Source organism: Fukomys damarensis, unplaced genomic scaffold (assembly GCF_012274545.1).
Source record: "Fukomys damarensis isolate Sample0158 unplaced genomic scaffold, DMR_v1.0_HiC HiC_scaffold_31, whole genome shotgun sequence".
NCBI lineage: Eukaryota > Metazoa > Chordata > Mammalia > Rodentia > Bathyergidae > Fukomys > Fukomys damarensis.
In genome coordinates, this window is record NW_022900943.1 from 1,569,180 (window position 1) to 1,578,645 (window position 9,466).

General features: G+C 43.8%; 1 long non-coding RNA gene across 3 annotated transcripts in view; it reads right to left on the bottom strand.

Annotated features, from left to right (window-relative positions):
• The window catches only part of LOC109118266, a 41,618-nt gene that overhangs the window by 29,242 nt on the left and 2,910 nt on the right, over positions 1-9,466 (bottom strand). The gene's annotated exons all lie outside the window — the stretch shown is intronic.

Below are 9,466 nucleotides of genomic sequence, written 5' to 3' on the forward strand. Positions count from 1 at the left end.
TTTTTTTTTTTTTTTTTTTTCCAGGCTGGACTTGAACTCACTATGAAGCCCAGGTTGGCCTCAATCAACCTGCCTCAGCCTTCTGAGTGCTGGGATTACAGGTGCACATCACCACACCCGGCTTAGCCTTTTCTTAAAACACAACTTCTTCAGTACATTTCTATGGGAAAGGATTGATTACTTGTAGAATGATAGGCCAATCTATTTGTGGTTAATTCTTCTCCCACCTAGAAGGAACAATGACAGAGTAAAGCAGTGGTTCTCAAACTTGACATACATCAGAATCTGCTGTCGGGTTGTTAAACTGTTAGACTACAGGGTCTTATTTCCAGGGTTTCTATTAGTAGGCTATTGGTGGGCCCAATAATTTACATTTTCATGAGTTTTCAGTCTATATTGATGGCTCAGGGACCACACTTTGGGAATTACTGAAGTAGAAGATGATGTGGCTGGTTCCTTTTTTAAAGAATGAAATACTAGCAGTTTGCAATCAAGGCTAAAGACTTCCCAAGTTCTGATAAATGCATCCCCTCAGCCATATCCTACCTGCAGCCCTCAAGTTTGTTGTGTTATTTCATTTTAGCAGAATAAAAATTTTAAAGGAAGTTTTGTTACGTATATACATGAACTGTAGTGAGTATTTTATCTGTGACCCATGAGTTATTAATGCAGTGCAGCCCAGACAAGCCAAAAGGGTGACAGCCATGAATTGTAGTCTTCTGGATTTTAAAACCCTTTAATTTAACTCTGAAGACCAATTTAACTTGATTTTACCTTGATAAAGCCAAAAATAATAGCCTTGTTAGTTCATAAGGAAAAGACAAATGGACCAATAGAAAAATGTACAAAAATATGGGCAAGCCTTTCGCAGAAGAGGAAGCTGAAATGGAAATCACTGCTGAAAAGACGTTCTAATGGGTAATCAGGAACATGTAAATTAAACCCACCGTGAACCAAATGGCTAAAATTAGTCAGACACTACTTCATAAGGATGCAGAAAGCAAGTATTTTCATGCATTGCTGATGGATGAAATTGTCACAGCCTCTCTAGAAAACATGCTGCTGCTCCTGGATGAGGTGAAAGAGATGCATATCTTCTAGCAGTTTGTCTCTTTGGCAAAGAACCTAGAGAAAGTCTTGTCCTCATGCCAGGAAACACGGGAGGCAGCTCAGTGCAGCACCGCTCACAGGAACAAAGTCTGTGAGGCCACTGATGGAGGAACACAGAAACTAGACTGTTCATCAGAGGGAAGAGAGGTCAACAGGAAACTGGATGAACTGTGGCTTGTACATGATGACGAATGCCAGGAACAGTGCTGGAGAAAGCAAGGCAGAAAAGGAACACATTGTGCAACTCCATGTACACAAGCTGAAAAGAAGGAACAGCTAGGGATCCATACAGAGAGGGCACCACTGCGGGAGGGAGGAGGTGGACTTGGAGCACAGCACATAAGACATCCAGGTTTGCTTCAAGCTGAAGGATTTCCCAGGACTCAGGATTTTCCATGCTGAAACGAGGACAGCTCTGGATGAACTGGGCAGAGGGGTCACAGAATATACAGGTTCAAAGGTGCTGATGATGTGCTCGTTCTTCACTGGGATGCTTTTTTTTTTTTAGGCTTTGTAAATGTACATATATCTCTCACAAACTTTTGGATGATATGGTTTACAATTCTTGAAAATGCCCAAAATGTTAAATGTTTATGTTAAATATATATGTTTATATACATATATACACACACACAGTACTGAGAAAGGCACACTGTGACAGGTGATAAACTAAATTGGTGTGACTTCTCTGGGGGGCAATTTGACAATCTATTCCAAAAGCCTTAAATATGTGTGTATTCCAGAAAGTTAACTTATATGAACCAACACTTTGGACAAAATCAAAGATGTGAACACAAATGTATAGATAAGAATGTTCATTATTACCATATTTATCAAACATTAAAAAACAAGTATTTAATTATAGGAAATATTCAGTCATACTTCCTACTTCTTAATTCTGTGACTATTTAAATCGTATTTTAGAAAAATTCCTAAATGAGTTGGAAAATGTTCAATATGTCATGTCAAACAGGAAGGGATTGTGACTCTGGGCACAGTGGCATGCACCTGCAGTCCTAGCTATTCAAGAGACTGAGGAAGGAGGACTGTTTCAGCCAAGGAGTTTGAAGCCAGCCTGGACAACACAGATCTTTGTCTCCAGCAAACAAACAAACAAGACTGTGTTTGATAAAACACAATTAATCCAAAAAGGATTGTGTTTGTCATTATATTACACTCTTCAGAGACAAGAAGGCTTCTTTTCTGTTTTGGAAAAAACTTCAATGGGCTGTTTTCATTTTGAAAGGGAAGGCCCTGGAGATTATGCAGAAGAAAAGCACTACAGGCAAGAAAAATGTCTCTCCATGAGAAAGCAGCAGGGATATGTCCACCACCCAGGGGTGACCAAGAGACCTTGGAACAGGGACAATGGCAACTGGAACTAAGGTCTCAGCTAAGTAGGACAGCCTGTGTGAAATTCCTGTAGTGAAGAAAACAGAAATCTAATATTCCATGATAAAAGGTTCCTGTTTTGGGGTGAACTCTGCCTTCTAGTCCCCCCAAACCTTGAGGAGAGGCTCACGCCCACCATGGACTACGTTACTGTCACTCCAGGGTAGAAAGGGGTGCCTCATCCCCAAGAAGGTGAGGGTACTGTGTGCACAGAGAGCAGGAGAGAAGGAAGCAGAGTGGCAGACGGGGTGGGGCAGCAGAGATAGCCTTTGAGGCAGAAAGAAGGCCCTACCTCCCAGGTGCTCCATAACATAATCCACTGATCCTGACATCTCATCTCATTTGGAATTTAATCATGATGCTATATTCCCCCTAAGAACTTTGCCTACTATCCTCTGTTTATCCCCTACCTTCCCTCCTGAAGCTGCTTCATGACATCACGTTGGCCCTATTCCACGACTTCTCAGTTACGTGAGCCATTACAATGATGGTGATTTAACAACCCACTCCTTCTCTCTTTAAATCACAGTCTCTTTCCCTGGACTCTCTGCTCTTCATCTTCTGAAGACTACACCCATCAGTGGCTCTCATCTTAAGGAGTGGTGAGCTGCTCTCCAGCCCCAAAGCCATTCCTGACCTTAAAAATTTGGAGAGCTTGAGTTGAAGGAGGGAGAAGTGAACAAGCAGAGCACAGAGGAGTCTTAGGGCAGTGACACTTTGCATGAGGTCATAGTAACAGATGCACATCAGACATTTGTCAAAACCTATAGCATGTTCAATAGGGAGAGTGAACCTAATGTCAACAATTGCCTTTGAATGATTACCATGTATGTGTCAGTGTTGATTCATCTGTTATAACAAATGTGCTGCTGTGGTAAGGGACATGAATGGTAGAGGTGGGGGACTTCCGGGAAGATGGCAGAATGGTGAGCAGCAGTGAAACAGCCTCTCCAATATTTGGGATCCAGACACTGGAATATAGCAATGTGAGGAACAGAAAGAGGAGAAAAGTGGGTCCTGGAAACCAAGGAGACTGAAGAGAGGGACCACCATGTGGAGGAGGGAGGTGGTGCTTTCTCCCTGAGCCTTGGCTCGTGGCATGGGAGGGGCAGACTGCAGTCCAACCTTCAGACTACTGGCAACCCCAGAGGCCTCCATGGAGAAATGCACCAGTGGAACACAGCAGCGGATGCAGCAGACTGCAGTGGCTGGTAAGTTACCCAGGTTCAGACACCCCCAGGAGAGGGCGACTGGGGAGTAACCATCTTGGAGAAGGGCCTCTGAGCTCAGAACTCAAAGCAGCTGCCAGTTGGCTCCATCTAGTGGCTCCAAATGTCAGAGAGAGGTGCAGCATACTTGAGTTGGCACTTGGAGAGATGTGGGCTGAAAAGCTTGGGTCAAAGCCTCACAGCCAGAAACCAGAAGCAGCCTGAACTTGGAACAAAAGGCTCAGGTATGCTGGGATTATCCACCACTGCCATAATTCTGCTGCTGGCTTGCTGAAATCAATCAACACAGGTCTGGGTTCTGTCTGCCCCCTCTGTCAACTAGTGACAGCAGACACACCTCAAAGTGGACATTCTTTTCTGCTTTTCTTCCTTTCTTTGCTTTTTAATTTTTTTTTCTTTTTCCTGATTGTTGTTTTTATATGAGTGAGAACGTTGTTTCTAGGATTTTTTGTTATTACTGTTGTTCTGTTTTGTTCTTGTTTTTATTTCTTCCTTCTCTTTCCCTGCTTTTTCATTAGTTTCCCAAAGTTTGCATAATCTTCCTTTGTCCTCCAGCCTTGCTTCTAATCTCTTCCTCTTCTTCTATTTCTCTATTTTTTCCACTAACCCCTGTTAAACTTTCTCCCCTGAAGGTAAAATCGCCATACTGAGGGCATATTTATGTACAAAATTTTCTATTTTGTTTTAGACTCTGTTATATAACCACAAATCCAGTTCTACAATTAAAGGTGGCAAATAAACAGTTATTAGAATTTGTCATTTTCTAGCACGTCTTTGATGCTATTGTTATTACTGATTGTAGCACTTTAGCCAAGGCAACATAACTATTCTAATCAGCTATTCTTCCCAGTATGCCAAGATTGAGATTGCCTAAGGGTCATAAATAATAGGCCAATGCCAAAGATCCACGGATTAGGCCAAATAGGCAACAACTCCTCATCCCCAATAAATTGAAGAGGTAGGAGACTCAAAACCCAAAAGCCAGCTATACTTGGAAGACATTTCTGAGAAGTAGTCATTTCCTAAGAGTACTTAATACTAGCAATAAAGATACCTACCATAAACAATTTAAAAGCATCAATTCAGGAATTAAACTAGAAAAATAGAAAATTAGAAGACACAAAAGCAAGATGCAACCCCAGATGTCCAGCTCACCAAAGGAAAATCCAGGGGGCAATGAGGTGGAACAATTCTTAAAACTCACCCACCTGGACTCTCTGAAGTGGTAACAGAAGTACCAAAGCAGATGAATGAGGCTCTAGAAAAAAATCAGAAATCATTTCTCAAATAACTTCAGAGATTATGACCATAATGAAGAGCATGATTAATGAATCTAGAGAAAATACAGATTAAAAAATAGAAAAGCTAAGGAAAATGATGGCAACCATAAATGCCCAGCATAGAAAAGAAATGGAATTCATGAAACAGAGTCAATCAGATATCCAGATTTAAAATTCCACTTAAGTATATACAACATATGAACCAATGTGAGGACAGACTATCAGATATAGAAAACAGGGTTGCAGTTAGTGATCATGAAAAGTAAGAATTCTTGGGTGGGAGATTTAGCTCAGTGGCACTGTGCCTGCTTCACAAGCACAAGGTCCTGATTTCAATCCCTGGTATTCAAAAAGAAAAGATTTCTTACAAATAGCAAGGGGGTCACAAAAAATCAATCCAAAGGCTGCTAGGCGGTAGAGGCATGAATGGAGCAGTGGGTAAAGGATATCTGTATCTTCTGTTTATCTGTGCTATGAACCTAAACCACTCTAAAAAAATGAAGTCTATTTAAAACAAAGAACAAGTGGCAGTTTGGTATTATAGTTTGCCAACTTCCACTCCAGAATCTCCTGGGGAGTTTGAAAAGTTCCAATTGCCTGGCCAGTTAAGTCAGCATCTCCACGGGTAGGGTAGCAACGTTTTCTTTTAAAACCTCAGACCTGCTAAAATGCAGTTAGGATAGAGAATTGTTAACCTAGCTAGGATAAAATAGCTCAGGCTGGAAATATAGCTCAGTGGTGCCACCGCCTGCTTTGCAAGTGCAAGGCTCTGAGTTGATCCAAGGTACCAGAAAAAAAAAAAAAAAAATGCTCAAATCAGTTGAGCACTGGCTGCCTGGACCTTATTCTACGCAGTTAGGCAGTCACTCATTTAAATTTCATTCATTGATAAGGGGAGCATTAATTTTCCCCATTTCACAATGCGAAAACTGAGGCGTGGAGACTTAGGTAGTCCCAGAATAGCCAGAGCTGAAGGACACAGGTACTGGAGATCAGCTGGAGGGCACCAAAGGGCAGAGGAATAGCACAGCAAGACAGGGTCACCAGCACAGTGGCCAGTGCTACTATTTGGCAGTGTATTACCACGTTAAAAACTCAATGTATCTATAAGAATGGTTTCACCTTGTGGCACCCAAGTGGTAACTGAGAACAGAAAGTAGTGAGTCAGCTATTTCTAACTAACTGCAATGAAAGGATCAGGCATGGCAGAACATCACCACTATGACAAGTATGGCTCAGGTATAGCAAAACAGACACCCATCCTGATAAAGCCCCAGGAAAATTGTAAGGGAAGAGCTCAAGTCCTTGTGTGTTCTGGGTCATTCATCCCCCTCATGACTTCAAACCTGCCCCACCAGCTCTTTCATGCTACAAATCATGACCAGCCAGCAGCAACAGACATCCCTAGATTCAGAGTATGGTCTCAAATGTTCTCACTAAAATAAAAGATAAACACACAGCAAGGCTTTTTGGAATCATGGCTTAAGTCCAGGTGTGGACAGGAAACGATAAGTCTGAAACACATTGTCTTGCCAAATAGCAATGAAGCTATTAAAAATTATTAGGATCACCAGGCATGGTGGTGCATGCCTGTAATCCCAGCACTCAGGAGGCTGAGGCAGGAGGATTGCTGTAAGTTCAAGACCAGCCTGGGCTACATAATGAGTTCCATCCAGGTCAGTCTCAACTACATAGTGAGACCCTGTATCAAAAAACAAAAAAACAAAACAAAAAATATATATTAGGTTCATATCAGAAGGATTCCAGAACCAACAACTTAAAAATAGTTCTAAGATATCACCTCTTATGGGTTGCATGGTGTTCCCCAAAATTCACATGTAGAAGTTCTAACTCTATTACTTCAGAACATGCCCTTATTTGAAATTGGGTCACAGAAACTGTAACAGTTAACATAAGGAGTGGGTTGGCCCCAAGTCCAATATGGCTTGTGTCCTCATAAAGGGGAAAAATTGGGATACAGGACAGCATGGGGGGAAGAAGGCAGAGACTGTGGGTGACTATAGCCTGAGCCATGCCCCATCACAAGCAAACCACCTGAGGAAAGAGGCTTGGAACAGGCTCTGCACAGAACTGCAAGTCAAAACCTTGTTATTTAAACCACCCAGCTGTGGTAGTTGTTACAGCAGCCCCAGGAAGCACACAGCACCCAAGCTTCATGCCCCTGGGTGCCCACATCTGTGTATGCCCATCTCTGGGTGTGAGCAGAACTTGCGGATATGATAGATGTCACTCCCATGATTGTTACACTAGATGGTAGAAAGTATTTTACAGAGGCAATGAAGGTCCCTGATCCGTTGGGTTTGAGTTCATCAGAAGGTCAGTTGTCCCGTGTAGCCCTGACCTAATCAGACGAGTCCTAGAAAGGGAATGGCCCTTCTCAGAGGGATGTAGAGCAGGAGAGTTGCAGGTCCATGGAGAAGGCCACATGGCCAGGACCCAAGAGTGACCTCCAGAAACTAGGAGTGGCCCCTTCACTGACAGCCAGCAAAATCCAAGGTCCTCAGTTCTTCAAGCACAAAGAACTGACTCCTCCCAGTAATGTGGACACTGGGGTGGAAGCTGCTGGCCCAGCCCATGATTGTAGTCTTTAAGGTCCTGTGCAGAGAAACCAGCTCTGCCATGTTTAGACTGTTCATCTACAGAACCAGAAGACACTAAGTAGGCATTGCTGGCAACTGCTAAGCTCTATTTTGTTATGATGCAACTGAAAACTAACAGACAAGCCAAGCTCAAAGCTGTGAAAATAAAGTATTTTTTTAAAATTACCTAATGCAACAGTGTGCGTTTTCATTATAATGTTAGTTATAAGTAGGAAAAAAGTTAACATTAGCAAACCATTCTAGATTCCTAAAGTGCAGTAAGGACAAGAGAGTTTTCAAATATGCTAAAAATAATTCTAATTGCTATCAATTGGTAAAAAGCAGTCAGCTGAAAAGAGGGCTCATGTATCTGAAGTATGAGCCCCCCACACCTCCCAGGTTCCAAGTACATGAGTAGCTGAGGAGTGGCAGGGAACTTGCTGCTGCCTCCCAACCAGAAGTATGGAACGACAGTCCCATGCCTCTTGTTCCAAGGCTCAGGGGCCTGCAAGGGGTGTGAAGGTGAGAGAGAAGGGAGGATCCTGGGAAATGTTTGCATCACAGGTGTGATTTCACAGAAGCCAGCGGTCCATTGCAAGTGGGAAATATTGGCAGACTGATCAGTGGATTTCAGATCCAGAAGCATTCTTTTTCTCCTTGGGTATCTATTAAGTGCACAACAGGAGAACTGGGAAGCTGGACAACAAGGTAGCATTTATTGAGCACCTACAAGACACTCTGGTCCTGGTTGGTTGACAGCTGTACTAGACACTTTTGCTCTGCTTTCAGCTTCATGGACACCTGTACTAGTCAGGGTTCTCCAGAGAAGGAGAACCAACAGAGTATGTACGCAGAGATTTATTGTGGAGATTGGCTCAATTATGGAGATTAGTAACAAAGTCTGCAAGGTGGGCTGGCAGGGTGGGGCACCAGAAGGACCCGGAGACAGGAGACCGGGGTAGAGCGGCTACTCCCCTGGAGGAGGGAGGCTGGGTGATTTCTCTTGCTCAGGAGAGGCCAGTCTTTTTCCCTCCTATTTAAGCCTTCAACAGGCCAACTCACACAATGGACAGTCACTTTAATCAAAGTCTGCCAATTTATAAACAGTGATTTCATTCACATACATCCTCGCTTATTAACATGTTTATTTCTATTAGTATGTGTCTGCAGCACATAATGACGGCATTCCCCTTGAGGAGCTGGTTCAGTGCACAGCACATCTCAGTCTGTCTTCACCAACTTCCGCTGCTCTGCCTCCCCCTCCCTCCATCTGTCGGGCCCCTTCCCATTTGCAGAAGATCCATCACCCTAAAGCTTGACTAAACTTCTGGGCAACCACGATCCAACCAAGCTGGCATAAAATTAACTACCATCCACCTGAAAGGCAGATATTTCTCTAGTTTGCTATGAGGAGACACCAAATGGCGGCATCGAGCGAGACATCCAACTCAGCAGCCGACAGATCAAGCTGCAACCCAACCTGGTCTCTGTGACCCCAGAAAGCCACAGCCATAGAGGCAGAGTGCATCGCCGAGCCGAGCCTGGAAAGAGTGAGTCTGTGTATGGACTCCTCAAATGAGTATCCAGTGAACTGACAAGTACTTGCGCTCGTACTGTTCACTGAGCTGTCAGAGAACTAAAATGTCCTCTTGGAGTCAAAAACGAGATGATGCAAAAACGCTGTGGCAGGTGTCGGTTCTGTCCGGTGCAGGTGCTGGCGCGAGCACTGTGCCACCCCCAGATTCACGGCGGCAGCACGTGGCGGGCCGGGCTGGGACCCGGGTCTGTCCACTCTCTGCCCTTCGCGGGTGACCCCCGGTGGCCAGGGTCTCCCGGACAAGCAGGGACGTCAGGG